The sequence below is a fragment of the Schistocerca cancellata genome, chromosome 5 (assembly GCF_023864275.1).
Source record: "Schistocerca cancellata isolate TAMUIC-IGC-003103 chromosome 5, iqSchCanc2.1, whole genome shotgun sequence".
In the NCBI taxonomy this organism is placed as follows: domain Eukaryota; kingdom Metazoa; phylum Arthropoda; class Insecta; order Orthoptera; family Acrididae; genus Schistocerca; species Schistocerca cancellata.
Window position 1 is genome coordinate 247464551 of NC_064630.1, and position 17670 is coordinate 247482220.

The 17670-nt window shown below is 44.0% G+C and overlaps 1 protein-coding gene across 2 annotated transcripts in view; it reads right to left on the reverse strand.

The window, feature by feature from the left end:
- Positions 1-17670, reverse strand: part of LOC126187589 (protein cab-1) — a 1183411-nt gene that overhangs the window by 65201 nt on the left and 1100540 nt on the right. The gene's annotated exons all lie outside the window — the stretch shown is intronic.

Here is a 17670-nt window from a genome sequence, read left to right on the forward strand (position 1 = left end):
ATCAACAACAGCAGCTCCAGCATAGTAACTGTCACGTACTACATCACTAACAGCATGAAATAGAAATCTTCTTCTTCTTCAGTGTATTGCCTTCCGATTGGTGTTGTTTTACAAGATTATATACTGAAGATTATATACTGATATTATAATGAAGATTATATACTGATATTATAAACTGATTAGCGATGTTTGAGATTTTTGTCAGCGACTACAGTGGATCCTAGAGGCAATCTTTCGTGGGCAGTTCAAACTGCAATCGTCTTGTAGTTATACTCTCTTGTTAATTAAAATTATAAAAGGAATTTCAGTCCGATACAGAACCCCATTTCCTTCTTGTTTTTTAACTGTTATAGAAGATAGAGAAGTGTTATGCCTCGACAAAATTTCTAATAATTTGAAATTCAATATATTTCATTATTATTTATCAGAGATCCTTTCACAAAAGAGTTAAACAGTTAATAAATTTTACTTGAGAATTTGAAGTTCGAAAAAATGGTGACATTTGAATATTTATTGCGTGTAATGTATTCATGAGCTCATCTGCAGTATCTGTTCATTGAGACGGCATTTTGGCGATAAGTAGAGCCTGCAGTTTCGCGATCTTTTCAAAGAAGACTTAGTGTATTAAATTACTGTCAGAACTACAAGAGCTATTAGGAAAGTAAGCTTTCCAGTACCTTCGTTATAGAAGGCAACCTCTTGTGCTTTCCGACAATTTTCTACACTGGACTGCAGCTCGTTATCTGCACGAAAAGGTTTTCTTCATAGACAGCAGTTCATTTTAGCAGAGATGAAAAACAGAAGGATCTGAGTCCTGGCTGTATGGTGGGTGATCAAACGCTTGCCATCGAAAACGCTGCAAGAGCATCTTCATTTCCCCTGCAGTGTGCGTCCGACAACTGTCATGAAGAAGGATATGCATGACAGTTACGTTATGTGGGGTTGCATGAAAACAGGCGAAATCTCTCGGCAGGCACCCGTACTTGACGAGAGACACTATTTTCTGGGCATCTTTGCACGCTCACTGTGCGCTCAGAACTGGGAAGAGTGACGTGACGCTATCTACAGGCATACTAGAGAAACTGCCCAACACACCTGTGCAAAGTTTTACTGGATTTTCACCATGGTTTCCAGTTCGCGACCGATCCTTCCTTACTTTTCGAATAACCCTCCTATTTTTCTCACGTCAAGCTGTCAGATAGGATAGGTAGACATAATATCGTTTATTTCTGCTTGAAAATATAGGACACTTAATAGTGCCGACCAGCTGCTCTCCACGTCCCTTTTGTCCTACGCCTTTACCTAACCTGCTGCTAAATTCGGCCATTTCTAATGTTATTCAGTATTTCCCGTGACATCCTTCCCCCGCTCCTCCTCTTCCCTGCGAACTCCCACTACTCGAAGGCGATTTTTTTCATAATATATTGGCATCCATTAAAAGTCTAGCACCTTGAACGGTGACATGCAACAAATGTCAGATTGGCATGAAGACTACTGTATGCTTGTATATACAAATGATCAGCATTTCAGCGCACTGGTCACAGTAATACTACGACACTGTCTATTCAGACCCGTCTCCGTTCTGCGTACAGCATCACAACGGATGTATCAGTGTCTGGGGACATCAAACACAATGAACGTTGCAGGTTTCCTTCGGTAGACTCATACTGGCGCAGCACCTGGTGGGACGGTATCAAATGCCACTGTCTAGGAGACTGCATAGCTCTTGGATTTTTGTAATTTCTTATAATGGTGACTGGAAAAGAGAGAAAAGATTTCAGTCGTTTATTACAGTCAAAGCATGAAAGACAGAAACATACTGCGCGTGTCACTGGATAGAGAGCTTCAAAGTTTTGTGTTCGCACAGTCACTATATTTGACAATCAATATGAGCACCATGGGTCGCTCGAGAAACTTAGAACCGGTAGTCCATTTCATTGCACACACGAGTCAACAGGTTCCTGTTTACTGAAACGATAGCTTCAACAGTTCGATTTATCAGCTAATGAAGAATATCTGCCGTGCGTAAGACGAAGACTCTGCTTTTTATGTTCCCCTATAGAAAAAATAGCAAAGTGTGTAATTGGTGACTCGGGAAGCTAAAAGCAATCAACAAGATGTTGGGGTCCTTCTGTTCCAAGCCGCGTTGTTATGTTAAAGCCGCACCTCAAAATAATGATGAGTCGAGTCGCAGTCATGCATAAAAATGAGATCATTGGGATCTTCCGTGAAGCTGAACAAACAACCAATTTTGTAGGATATCCAGGTATGGCATGGTGCCACAGTTTCCACAGCAAAAAAGAAAGATCCATAAAGTTTGTGAACAGAAACGGCACAAAAAGACAAATTTTGGTGTCTCTTTTCAAGCTCGACGACGACGCCAGAATTTTGTGTCGGCAGATTCTTATGACCGTTTACTTTATCCCATGGATGAAATTTCGATGCATGTCCTCTGCCATATCGCGGAGAACTGAAACGCAAAATTCGTAGCTTCTGTTATGGTTACTGGGACTCAGTTGGTGAAGTTGCTGCAACGTGTAAGGCTTTGTATGCAGGCGTTGTTTCAGAACGCGTCACATCGTCGCTTGAGGATGTTGAAGTTCCTGGTCTGCCCGCACCGTGTCAGGGTATCTCGGATACGCTCGACGTTTTGATGATACGTGCATAGCGGACCAATGCTCTTCTCTTTGCATATGCAACCAACTTCCAAGAATTTCACATTCCAGTCATAAATCTGCTTGTTCAGAGGCAACTTCTTGCCGAATCGACGGTGGAATTCACGTTCCACTTGAAGAATGGATTGACTTCGCTCAAATTCCAACACAAAAAAATGATTTCTCTTGTGGTATAGTAATCATATTGCTACAAACAAACAACAGCGTAGCTGTGCCAGAACTTTGAACCCTCCGTCTAATGACACGCGCAATGTGTTTCTATCTTTTGTAGTTTGTCTATAATACATAACAGAAGTCTTTTCTTTCTTTTTGAATGTATGGTACGGTATGTGAAGTTCAGAATTCAAATATTAATCTTCCCAAGCAGTTCGATGCAACCCTCGTAAATTATCGGAGAATCGACTTTGACGAATGTCTTTAATAGCCTAAAGTAAGATAGCTTTTTCTGTGATGGGCTGCGTGGCTATGTGGCAGAATGCTTACTTGCCATCTAGGCGGCCCATGTTCGATTCATGGACATGGTAAATTTTTAAGAAAAAGTGCATGTTCCACGAGCATTTTTGTGAAGAGTAAAATACATAAAGATGGGAAAAATTTAATTTGTATTTAAAAAAAAATTAAAGTCTTTATTAACAAGCTTTCGTAAAAGATCGGTAATTAAGCATTTATCTTTTTCCAGTGAATACTGGGTATTTGTGTGATATGTAATTAGAAATGAGAACTAGTGCATTTTTCATAAAATTGACAGATATGTGCTAATTAGCATGTACTTGATGAATTTTATTTTTAAATGACATAAGTGTACGAACTTAGCGGAAGATAACGAAAAAAAATGACCGAAACAGCGATTTTTCCACCTTTAGGTATTTTACGCTTCAAGCATACTGCAATAACAAAGATTAAGTACAAGAATAGTGAAGGATAATAAAGTCCAAAGAACAAAAGTAGTCTTAGTCTTCTTCACTAGCCGGCCGAAGTGGCCGTGCGGTTAAAGGCGCTGCAGTCGCAGGTTCCAATCCTGCCTCGGGCATGGATGTTTGTGATGTCCTTAGGTTAGTTAGGTTTAACTAGTTCTAAGTTCTAGGGGACTAATGGCCTCAGAAGTTGAGTCCCATAGTGCTCAGAGCCATTTGAACCATTTTTTTCTTCTTCATTATGTTCATTTCCTGTCAACACATTCATCAGTACAAATCTGCACTATTCCTATTTGGTCTCAGAATTAGCGTGAGTAAAGACGGGATGTCGATTTTCAGAAGAAATTTCACGAAGTCTGGTAGATACTCAGCGAGGTAAACGTGGCATAAGTGATCGCCTTCTAGAGTGATTATCCGTAATTTCTCTACCGATTCTACGAAGAAACAGCCGACGTTTGAGTGGTTCGTTTCCGTTTCCCTTAGGATTAAACTGAGAATTGATTCTAGTAATGTTTATGACCGAAAAGAAAACAACCATCGGCCATCTTCTAGTACCCCACGCGACATTGTAAGTGGAGCACAATTTGTCAACTATATCTATTCCATTCTTATGGTCGTAGTAGAAGTTACCATTTCAGGCTTTTTCTTGTCACCAGTATTTCTATCAGTTCAACGGACCTAATGTAAACTTGAGAAGAGCAGTACAATTTTCTTTTTACTTTTACTTTATGGAACGTATAAAACTATCGTTCCCTCTTTACCGAATGCAAAAAGGCTGTAAAAGTTCTCTTTGTTTCTCACCTCTTTCATGTTTTTAGGAATCTGCCTTTTGTTCTTGTTTAGCGTTCCAAAAGGCGATGTTTTTCTGATAAGTTTTGAAACCACTATACCGATTACCAATCGTCAAATTCCGTCCATTGTTAGTTACGGGAGTAACCAATCTTTGAACTATGTCTGTGGATTTGTTATTACATTGGAATAGTCGCTCTGGTTGTTTACCAAGATAAATTTCCAGACTGATGGTATAAAACGTTTAGAATCAGCAACTGCAAATATTTTGAGCCCATATTTTGGTGGCTGTAACAGAACACGTTGATTGAGTGGGCATCTGCACCTAAAGGCCTCTAGCTTTTCGTCAATTGTGCCATCAACTCCCCACACAGTTGCAAGCTCTGCAGTTGTATACAAACTTTTCAAACAAACCAGGAATAACTGCTGAACGGTCTACCGCTCTCCTTTCTAGACTACTTTTCCTCTCATTAAGCTTCACAGTTGCAATAAGAAGCTAAATCTGAAAAGGGACATTCTCAAAAAGATTTCTATGCCAAATCCATCTTTATCCCACGAATCTTCAATATCGATTCTTCTACTTTTATAATGTCCTTAACTCATTCCGAACAGTTCTCGGAAGGGCCAACCGTACCGACCGACCGCCATGTCGTCCTCAGACGACAGGTGTCATTGATGCGGGCATGCAGGGCATGTGTCAGCACACCGCTCTCCCGGCTGTTGTCAGTTTTCGTGACCGGAGCAGCTACTTCTCAATCAAGTAGCTTCTCAATCACAGAGGCTGTTTGCACTCCGCGTACCAACAGTGCTCGGCAGCCCGGACGGTCACCCGTCCATCCACGTGCCAGCCAATCCCGACAGCGCTAAACCTCGGTGATCTGACTGGAACTGGTGTTATCTCTACAAGGCCGTTGGCTCTTTTATAATCTCCTGTCATGTATAAAAGGCCTACGAAGGCACGTTTTTCAATACGAATGTTCAAACTTAATCTGTATATAATATAGGCATATACTGCCAGTGTAATGATTTGAATATCTAACGACAATATCTACTATGTCATCTCAAAGAGACTCTACCATGTTTTCATAATTTTATCAATATTTCGCGCCTTTGCAATAACATCTGAACGCCCTGTGATTCGCCGTTTCCATCTGTTGACTGGAAGGAGATGTCTACTGTGGTGTCACCGCCAGACACCACACTTTTAAATCGGCCGCGGTCCGCTAGTATACGACGGACCAGAGTGTCGCCACTGTCAGTAATTGCAGACCGAGCGCCACCACACGGCAGGTCTAGAGAGACGTACTAGCACTCGCCCAGTTGTACAGCCGACGTTGCTAGCCATGGTTCACTGACAACTACGCTCTCATTTGCCGAGACGATAGTTAGCATAGCCTTCAGCTACATTTGCTACGACCTAGCAAGGCGCCATTACCAGTATAGATATTGAGATTCTATTAATGTATCATCAAGAGCGATGTTCTACAATTGTGGATTCAAGTTAAGTATTCCAGAAGCTACGTAATTTTCTTTATAGCATTCATTACGTATCCTGTTTCAGACCTCACGCCAGCCTGCGTGAGTTTAAGCGCGTGCCTTTCGGCTTCCTCGCATTGTGTCTAGACGGCCTTTTCTAGACACAACATCTACCAAGTAAATGTTCCTAATACCCTCTTCCCCTGCTTTCCGTGACGAACACAGAAATTCTACTTTTTCTTCTTCTTCTTCAGCAGAGCTCACGTCTGTGCTGTTCTGCTTTGTTTCCGAGTCTTCCTCCCCCTCTTCAATGTTCTCTGACGCATCAATGTCACAGTCTTCTTGTTCCCAATCGTATGAAGACGCTCCAGACCGCACGCACTTGCCCGCATCTCGTGGTCGTGCGGTAGCGTTCTCGCTTCCCACGCCCGGGTTCCCGGGTTCGATTCCCGGCGGGGTCAGGGATTTTCTCTGCCTCGTGATGGCTGGGTGTTGTGTGCTGTCCTTAGGTTAGTTAGGTTTAAGTAGTTCTAAGTTCTAGGGGACTGATGACCATAGATGTTAAGTCCCATAGTGCTCAGAGCCATTTGAACCGCACTCACTTCATCCTAACCCATACCGTCCAACAATATTTGGTGGACTCTTGCCACTTCATCTGGATTATACAAAGGAAGAAAATATTTCTGTTATGCCATTTTGATTCGGTTATGGAAGAAACTAATAGTCAACTCGTGATTTACTGAAATAGAGTAAAAGCACATAAACAGAATTAAGAAGAAAACTGTAGACTGAGCAAAAATACTTATGAATATGCTGTAGTATCTGTGAGATACAAAGGCTACTGAGAGCGACAGCCGGCCGGAGTGGCCGAGCGGTTCTAGGCGCTTCAGTCTGGAACCGCGCGACCGCTACGGTCGCAGGTTCGAATCCTGCCTCGGGCATGGATGTGTGTGTCGTCCTTAGTTTAGTTAGGTTTAAGTAGTTCAAAGTTCTAGGGGACTGATGACCTCAGATGTTAAGTCCCCTAGTGCTCAGAGCCATTTGAACCATTTTTTTTTTTTTTTTTTTTAGAGCGACAACATTCACTTAACAATGGCTGACACTGCACTGTGCTTTGGCGCCCCATGGGTTAGAAAGATAAGTGGGGGTGACTACGCCCTCCATATTCTCGTACTTAATCTTTGTTATTGCAGTATGCTTCTTGAAGTGTAAATACACCTTCGTGGAGGTATGTTCCGTCTATGCAACTAACTGTCTTCAATTAGCTGCATAAGCGGAAGATAACTCCACGAATTTTGAAGCAACTAAGTAACGACGGAAATAGCAGAAAAAATGACAGTAAATCCACCCACTCACTTTTTCGTTCTTTTAAAAGATTTTAATAACTGTTTTGTAGGGTTGTGGCTATTAAAAGGGCAACTTTTTATTTGATTTGAGGATGACCTATGAATTCTTACGGTTTAGTTTAAAACTCGGATTTTTCGTGCTACGTCTTACAAGAGGAGGCCACGACTTTGGGATCACGGATTTACTTCAAACTTTGTACACTCTCAGTAGGCCATTAAAACAACATAATTTGCAAGGAGTAAGGTGCAATACTCTGGCAATTCCGAGAAAATCGCAAGAGATTTTTTACGCATCTATTACGTAACTGATGTATCTGTGACGGCTGTTAAAAGTGGTCAAGTGGTTAGCGTTCGAGGTTGCGAAAATGAACGAGCATGAGGGAGGGTTCAAATCCTCCTCAGACATTTATGTCTATAGTACTAATATAAATTCAGTAATATTAAAAAAATTTGCACCCACTCTCTTCGTTATTGCTACATTAGCAACGCCTCACCGCTACTCAGGTTAACTGCCAAATGGGGCCTGCCTCTGTGTCTGCAGGTCGAAGCTTCGAGGTGCAAAGTAATTTCGGGTACCTTGTCAGATTGTATGTATAAGGGATTTCGCAAATCACGACAGGCATACACTTTCAGGACAACTCTATGCGTTTCTTTATTTACCTGTCGAAAGTTACATATATGTTTGTTCTAATAATTAAATTTAATTAAAAATAGTGAGTAGTCAAATAAAATTGAATTTCACTACAACTTCGTATAAATACTCATGTTTTTCAATTATATTACCTCTCAAATGCCATATAAATTAAATAATATGACCGGTGATGAAAAAAAATAGCTTAAAATTAACTGCGTGTGAGAGTCCAACTGTCGCCGCATACACGTTCGTCTTACACAGCTCGAATGCTAACCACTTGACTACCACTAAATCTAACAACCAAGTACCAACGTACAGATACGTCCGTTACGTAATAGACGCGTAAAACTTCTTTTGCAATTTTCTCGGAATTATCATAGTAGTGTACCTTACTACTTGCACACTGAAGGTGTACAAAGCTTGAGGTAAATTTGTGATCCCAACGTCGTTGCCTCGCATTCTTAGTTACAAAAGTCGACAGCATTTAAGTTATGGTTACAAGAATGAACCACGGATGAAACGTCATTGATATACAACTAGCAAAGGAATGGAGCATGGACTGAACCCTGTGGGACTGCAGTGAAGACACGTTTCCACGACGACTTTTCCGGCTCACAGACCTTTCGTTGGCATCTGTTTTTGAAGTAGTTGTCAAACCAAACTGTTACACTTCGCCGGAAAAGTTTGAAAATTCATATAATACATCCTGAAACAGAACTGCAACCTCTGGCACGGCCTAGGACAGCCACCAGAAGTTTCTTCCCTTTGCCAAACAGCCCCTCCTCACTGATCGCCTAGCGACCAGCAGACAGGACAGGATGGGACAAGACGGGGCACAGAGTCAGCGTTCAGCCGCGTTCAGCCGTGGCTTCAACACGCAGCCGAATGCTCTGCCGCTAATTTCCTGCCGCGCAGGTCGGCCGCCGAATCCCCGCCTAATGGCACCCACGTCACACACACTCGCCGCCACCGCTTTGCCACGGAATTCCTGCCTGCTCTCTACTGGCCGTCTCTGCTTATAACGCCACCAACAGGCACCGCCTTGTGTTCCGCGAGATTCGTTAAATGTGTTTCACCGTCCTGTTTCGCTCCACACCACATTTTAGATTTTCTGTACTGTTGAGCACGGTCTGCGTGTAAAATACGTCACACACTCACTCGTGAATATGAGTTCCTGTACTAACATCAAATGGTTCAAATGGCTCTGAGCACTATGGGACTCAACATCTTAGGTCATAAGTCCCCTAGAACTTAGAACTACTTAAACCTAACTAACCTAAGGACAGCACACACACCCATGCCCGAGGCAGGATTCGAACCTGCGACCGTAGCAGTCCCGCGGTTCCGGACTGCAGCGCCAGAACCGCTAGACCACCGCGGCCGGCATACTAACATCCTAAGACTCAATATACACTAACCCACGCGATAAATCTTCTCTATGTTATACTTCACAGCTTCGACCAAAAAACTGGAAAATCTTTATTATGCTCAATTTTGTATCGACACCATGTGGCAGACATTAGAGTTTAAAATGATGGTGGACATGTAATATACCTCATTTTAAATTCGAAAGTCTGCCTCATAATAAATTATCGAAACTGGTTGTAGCATAGTCTACATCTATGTCTCGCAAGCCATCATATGATGTGTAAGATAAGGTAAAGTTCCGCGTTAGGGTCCGACCGATCGCCATGTCATCCTCTGCCAGTGGTGTCATTGGGTGTGGCAGGGATGTGCCTGTGGTCGTCATACCTTTCTCTTGTTCGTTGCCGGGTCTCTTGACCTTCAAACCGCTAACAATAGGTAGAGTAGCTCCAAACTGACCCCACACCAGTCCTCTCACCAGGGAAAAATCCCTGGCAGTACCGACAATCGAACCCGCGTTCCTCAAATGACTGTAAGCCCCCTGATCACTCAGCTATGGAGGCGGTCGCCGTATGGTGAAAGGCGGAGGATAATTTGTGTACCACTATCATGCAGTCCCTTTCCTGTTGTAGTCGTGAACTGAGCGCGGGCGCGATTGTTGATAAGCAAAAAATGGTTCAAATGGCTCTGAGCACTATGGGACTCAACATCTTAGGTCATAAGTCCCCTAGAACTTAGAACTACTTAAACCTAACTAACCTAAGGAGATCACACACACCCATGCCCGAGGCAGGATTCGAACCTGTGTTGATAAGCCTCCGCGTGACCTAGAATCGCTTTAATTTTACCTTCGTGGTCATTTATGGAGATATACTTTGGAGGCAGGAAGATATTGGTTGACTTTTCTAGGAAAGTGCGCTCAGTGAATTTTAAAACAACGCCTGTCTTTTAACATGTGCTTCTGGAATCGGATGAAAATGTCCGTGACAGTTTCGCGCTTAATTGAGAACCTGCGACGAAATGCACTGTTCTTCTGTTCATCTCTATTTCGTCTATCAATCCCATCTGGTACGACTGATCCCAGACTGATGAGTCTTATTGAGGAATTGAATTTTTTTCTGTAAACACTACTGAAACTTCCAGTGTTTTTAAAGAACGGCATCATGCAACGATCAAAAGCTGGTGCGCTGTGCATTTATTTATGAACAACCAGGGTCGTTTAAGCGATCTTCCAACTCACGGATAGCATTACATCAGCTTAAACGAACGTTCCTTGGCGTGAAGTACATAATTATCAGCTGTAGCATCTGGTAATAGTACGTGTATCCATTAACGCATACATTTTCTGTTAGTCACTTATTGCACAAACTGACTAATTGCCCATTGCAATGTGCATCGTCTAACCCCCATACATATGAATAATTAGAGCATCGATTTCGAATGGATAGGAGGAAGAAGCCGAATAGCAAGTATGCAAGATGACGAATCTGCAGCCGTAAGCGGACTAATAACAGGGGTGTGTGATCGAGTAAGAGCAATGACCTACCTTCTGGTTCTGTGTACTCGTAGTCTGTCCGCTCATCCTCTTCCTGTCAGCATGTACCTGCCCTTATCTGGTGTACAGTCGTTCTTAGGCCGGGCTCCAACTGGTACAGTTACTATCTGTAATAGCTTAACCCAACTCAAGGAGGGAGTCGTATACTAACAAATAAATACCACGCTAATCTGGTAAGCCACGCGGGATTAACCGAATGGTCTAAGGCTCTGCAGTCATGGATTGTGCGGCTGGTCCCGGCGGAGGTTCGAGTCCTCCCTCGGGCATGGGTATGTGTCTTTGTCCTTGGGATTATTTAGGTTAAGTAGTGTGTAAGCTTTGTGACTGATGACCTTAGCAGTTAAGTCCTGTAAGATTTCACACACATTTGAACATTTTAATCTGCTAAACAGACGCTATTCTATTGAGGCCCTACATCTTTTGATTAGTTTCGTTTACGGTAACAACAAGACAACAGCAAAGACACAATTGTCATGGACCAGAATATCTGGACCCTATAGTATAGCCGCTAATTCCGCTAAATACGACTAACATTTAAATTTTACTCACTGGCGACGCAAGTGTTGGTTCGTTGATTATTCGGGGGAGAGTACCAAACAGTGAGGTCATCGGTCCCATCGGATTAGGAAAAGAAATCGGCCATGCTCTTTCAAAGCAACTATCCAGGCATTTGGCTGAAGCGATTTAGAGAAATCACGGAAAACCGAAATCAGGGTGTCCGGACACTGGTTTGAACCGTCGTCCTCGCGAATGAGAGTCCAGTGTGCTAACCAGTGCGCCACCTCGCTCCGTCGACTCAAGAGTGAGATCACAATTACACTGCTGCCACAGGCAACTTTGAAACTTTTTTAGATACAGCACTGTGCTAGTTCACAAAAGGATGATAAGCATCGTCTAACTTACCAGCTGCAAGGTGAGGGATGACGAACGATGTAACATAAACTTTGTCCATCTAAGATACCAATGGCTAAGAGTGTAGGTGTTGTCACAAACAAAAACACCAATTACAGCTTTTTCTTATGAGAATGTTCATATTTTTACTTTACATGAGGTCACAAAAGTCATGGGATACTGATATGCACAGATAAAGATGGCGGTAGCATCGCGCACGCAAGGTACACTACTGGCCATTAAAATTGCTACACCACGAAGATGACGTGCTACAGACGCGAAATTTAACCGACAGGAAGAAGATGCTGTGATATGCAAATGATTAGCTTTTCAGAGCATTCACACAAGGTTGGCGCCGGTGGCGACACCTACAACGTGCTCACATGAGGAAAGTTACCAACCGATTTCTCATACAAAAAACAGCAGTTGACCGGCGTTGCCTGGTGAAACGTTGTTGTAATGCCTCGTGTAAGCAAGAGAAATGCGTACCATCACGTTTCCGACTTTGATAAACGTCGGATTGTAGCCTATCGCTATTCCGGTTTATCGTATCGCGACATTGCTGCTCGCGTTGGTCGAGATCCAATAACTGTTAGCAGAATATGGAATCGGTGGGTTCAGGAAGGTAATACGGAACGCAGTGATGGATCCCAACGACCTCGTATAACTAGCAGTCGAGATGACAGGCATCTTATCCGCATGGCTGTAACGGATCGTGCAGCCACGTCTCGATCCCTGAGTCAACAGATGGGGACGTTTACAAGACAACAACCATCTGCACGAACAGTTCGACGACGTTTGCTGCAGTATGGACTATCAGTTTGGAGAATATCGCTGCGGTTACCCTCGACGCTGCATCCCAGACAGGAGCGCCTGCGATGGTGTACTCAACGACGAACCTGAGTGCACGAATGGCAAAACGTCATTTGTTCGGATGAATCCAGGTTCTGTTTACAGCATCATGATGGTCGCATCCGTGTTTGGCGACATCGCGGTGAACGCACATTGGAAGCGTGTATTCGTCATCGCCATACTGGCGTATCACCTGGCGTGATGGTACGGGGTGCCATTGGTTACATGTCTCGGTCACCTCTTGTTCACATTGACGGCACTTTGAACTGTGGATGTTACATTTCAGATGTGTTACGACACGTGGCTACGTGGCTCTACCCTTCATTCGATCCCTGTGAAACCCTACATTTCAGCAGGATAATGCACGACCGCATATTGCAAGTCCTGTACGGGCCTTTCTGGATACAGAAAATGTTCGACTGCTGCCCTGAGCAGCACATTCTCCAGATCTCTCACCAATTGAAAACGTGTGGTCAATGGTGGCCGAACAACTGGCTCTTCGCAATACGCCAGTCACTACTCTTGATGAACTGTGGTATCATGTTGAAGCTGCAAGGGCAGCTGTACCTGTACACGCCATCCAAACTGTTTGATTCAATGCCCAGGCGTATTAAGGCCGTTATTACGGCCAGAGGCGGTTGTTCTGGGTACTGATTTCTCAGGAACTATGCACCCAAATTGCGTGAAAATGTAATCATATGTCAGTTCTAGTATAACATATTTGTCCAGTGAATACCCGTTTATCATCTGCATTTCTTCTTGGTGTAGCAATTTTAATGGCCAGTAATGTACAAAAGGATAGTACATTGGCGGAGCTGTCATTTGTACTCAGGTGATTCATATGAAAAGCTTTCCGACGTGATTATGGCCGCAGTGGTAGCAGGAGCTAAACACATGGGACATTCCATTTCGGAAAGCTTTAAAGAATTCAATATTTCGAGATCGACAGTGTCAAGTGTGTGTCGGGAGTACCAAATTTCAGGCATTATTTCTCACCACGGACCGCGCAGTGGCCGACGACCTTCAATTAACAATTGAGACTAGCGACATTTGCGTAGGGTTTTCAGTGCTAACAGACAACCAACACTGCATGAAATAACTGCAGAAGTCAATGTGGGACGTACGACGAACGTATCCCGTAGGACAGTGCGGCCAAATTTGGCGTTAATGGGCTGTGGCAGCAGACGACCGACGCGAGTGCCTTTGCTAACTGCACGACATCGCCTGTAGCGCCTCTCCTAGGCTCGTGACCATATCGGTTGGATCCTAGACGAGTGGAACACCTTGACTTGGTCAGATGAGTCCTGACTTCAGATGGTTGGAGCTGTGATGGGTTCGAGTTTGGCGCAGACCCCACGAAGCTGTGGACCAAGGTTGTCAACAATGCACTGTGCAAGATGGTGGTGGTGCCCCAATCGTATGGGTTGTTTTACATGGACTAGACTAGACCCTCTGATCAAACTGAACCGGTCACTGACTGAAATCCGCTCCCGGTGGCTGAATGGTCAGCGTGACGGATTGTCAATCCTCTGGGCCCGGGTTCGATTCCCAGCCCTCATGACAAAACTCGGAGGCCTACCGCCTCTATGAAGTAGGATAGAAGCGATCTGTGGCAGAGCTGACGACAAAGAATGCTGCTAGTGGAGGTAAAAGTGGAGCTCACCGTCCAGCGCACGTTGTTGAATATGGGGCTCTGCAGCCGACCACACCTATGTGCTCCTATGTCGCCCGACATTGTCAGTTACGGTTACAGTGAGTAAGAGACCATCTGTGTTGGATCACGGAACAATGGAAATGTGTCGCTTGGTCGGATGAATCACATTTCTTGTTACAGTAGCTCAACGGTTGTTTCCGGGTAAGCCTTGTTCCAGGCGAAAGGATGCTCGAAATGCACTGCACCACCGGTGACGGTCAGTGGGGCCAGTATTACGACATGGAGAACTTTCTCTTTGGCTTACATGGGACGCGTGGTAGTAATCGAAGGCACCATAATAGCTGTGGACTATACAGAGTCCAGGGTGGTCCATTGATAGTGACCGGGCCAAAATATCTCACGAAATAAGCATCAAACGAAAAAACTACAAAGAACCAAACTCGTCCAGCTTAAACGGGGAAACCAGATGGCGCTATGGTTGGCCCGCTAGATGGCGCTGCCATAGGTAAAACGGATATCAACTGCGTTTTTTTTAAAAATAGGAACCCCCATTTTTTATTAAGAATTCGTGTAGTACGTAAAGAAATATGAATGTTTTAGTTGAACCACTTTTTTCGCTTTGTGATAGATTGCGCTTTAATAGTCACAAACATATGGCTTACAATTTTAGACGAACAGTTGGTAACAGGTAGGTTTTTTTAAATTAAAATACAGAACGTAGGAACGTTTGAACATTTTATTTCGGTTGTTCCAATGTGATACATGTACCTTTGTGAACTTATCATTTCTGAGAACGCATGCTGTTACAGCGTGATTACCTATAAATACCACATTAATGCAATAAATGCTCAAAATGATGTCCGTCAACCTCAATGCATTTGGCAATACTTGTAACGGCATTCCTCTCAACAGCGAGTAGTTCGCCTTCCGTAATGTTCGCACATGCATTGACAAAGCGCTGACGCATGTTGTCAGGCGTTATCGCTCGATCACGATAGCAAATATCCTTCAACTTTCCCCACAGAAAGAAATCCGGGGAGATCAGGTCCGGTGAACGTGCGGGCCATGGTATGGTGCTTCGACGACCAATCCACCTGTCATGAAATATGCCATTCAATACAGCTTCAACCGCACGCGAGCTATGTGCCGGACATCCATTATGTTCGAAGTACATCGCCATTCTGCTATGCAGTGAAACATCTTGTAGTAACATCGGTGGAACATTACGTAGGGAATCAGTATACATTGCACCATTTAGATTGCCATCGATAAAATGGGGGCTAATTATCCTTCCTCCCATAATGCCGCACCATACATTAACCCGTCAAGGTCGCTGAAGTTCCACTTGTCGCAGCCATCGTGGATTTTCCGTTGCCCAATAGTGCATATTATACCGGTTTACGTTACCGCTGCTGGTGAATGACGCTTCGTCGCTAAATAGAACGCCTGCAAAAAATCTGTCATCGTCCCGTAATTTCTCTTGTGCCCAGTGGCAGAACTGTACACGACATTCAAAGTCGTCGCCATGCAATTCCTGGTGCATAGAAATATGGTACGGGTGCAATCGATGTTGATGTAACATTCTCAACACCGAAGTCTTTGAGATTCCCGATTCTCGCCCAATTTGTCTGCTACTGATGTGCGGATTAGCTGCGACAGCAGCTAAAACACCTACGTGGGCATCATCATTTGTTGCAGGTCGTGGTTGACGTTTCACATGAGGCTGAACACTTCCTGTTTCCTGAAATAAAGTAACTATGCGACGAACGGTCCGGGCATTTGGATGATGTCGTCCAGCATACCAAAAAAATCAAATGGCTCTGAGCACTATGGGACTTAACATCTATGGTCATCAGTCCCCTAGAACTTAGAACTACTTAAACCTAACTAATCTAAGGACAGCACACAACACCCAGCCATCACGAGGCAGAGAAAATCCCTGACCCCGCCGGGAATCGAACCCGGGAACCCGGGCGTGGGAAGCGAGAACGCTACCGCACCACCACGAGATGCGGGCCCAGCATACCAAACAGCATACATAGCACACGCCCGTTGTGCATTTTGATCACAATAGCCATACATCAACACGATGTCGACCTTTTCCGCAATTGGTAAACGGTCCATTTTAATACGGTAATGTATCACGAAGCAAATACCGTCCGCACTGGCGGAATGTTACGTGATACCACGTATTTATACGTTTGTGACTATTACAGTGCCACCTGTCACAAAGCGAAAAAAGTGGTCCAACTAAAACATTCACATTTCTTTACGTACTGCACGAGCATATAAGAAAAAAATTGGGGTTCCTATAAAAAAAAAATCGCAGTTGATATCCGTCTGACCTATGGCAGCGCCGGCAGAGGTGGCCGAGCGGTTCTACGCGCTACAGTCTGGAACTGCGCGACCGCTACGGTCACAGGTTCGAATCCTGCCTCGGGCATGTGTGTGTGTCATGTCCTTAGCTTAGTTAGGTTTAAGTAGTTTTAAGTTCTAGGGAACTGATGACCTCAGAAGTTAAGTCCCATAGTGCTCCGAGCCATTTGAACCATTTGACCCTATGGCAGCGCCATCTAGCGGGCCAACCATAGTGCCATCTGGTTTCCCCCTTCAGGCTAGACAAGTTTCGCTCTTTGTAGCTTTTTCGTTTGACGCTTATTTTGTGAGATATTTGGCCCGGTCACGATCAATGCACCACCCTGTATAAACATACTATGGCCCAACTGCACCTGTTCCCTCTTTATATCTTCGCTGACCGCTATTTAGCAGGCGGTTGTATTAGTTTGGTTCATCGGTGTATATAACTACACTGCCGGGTAACATTTGCACCTCTCTGAGGCTGTTCGCAGATGCCAAAAAGTGTATAGGAAGACGAATTGACTAGAAACTTGTTACGATATACAGAGAAACAACGTGGCTAGAAACTTGTTACTATATACAGAGAAACAACATCGCTAGAAACTTGTTACGATACACAGGGAGACTTGCAGATAATCAGCTCCTGGTGTGAAGATTGGTAGATCACCCAAAATGTACATAAAAGTAATTTCTCTTTACTACTATTTATTCTGTCAAACTGTATCTACTGTTCTTGTGAACTGGAAAATTATTTTATTTTAACTTTGTAGCCTAATGGTCTTCATGTCGTCACTGTCCTCACTTAACATTCGGTAGGAGAGCTATGTGCGTCATCTGTGTCCGTGAATCGTGTAAGCATTGTTGTGTGTGGTGTTATACTTTAACTGTTTGTGCTGTGTCCGTCCTACAAGGCAGCAACCTGCCACACATTCTCGTTGCGCGAATGGCCTAGCTTCAGAAACCGTTCGCCGCGACAGGTACAAGCGCCTGCAAGCGGAACACCGATCCGTGCTCGTCTCGCATGTTGGTAAATGTTCCGGACAGCAACATCAACAACAACAACAACAACAATATACCGATTTGTTGTGCACAGTGTTGTGCACATGACTGCTGACAGCAGAGCGCGCTTCCATGATCACGACTATGTGATCATAGCTACTA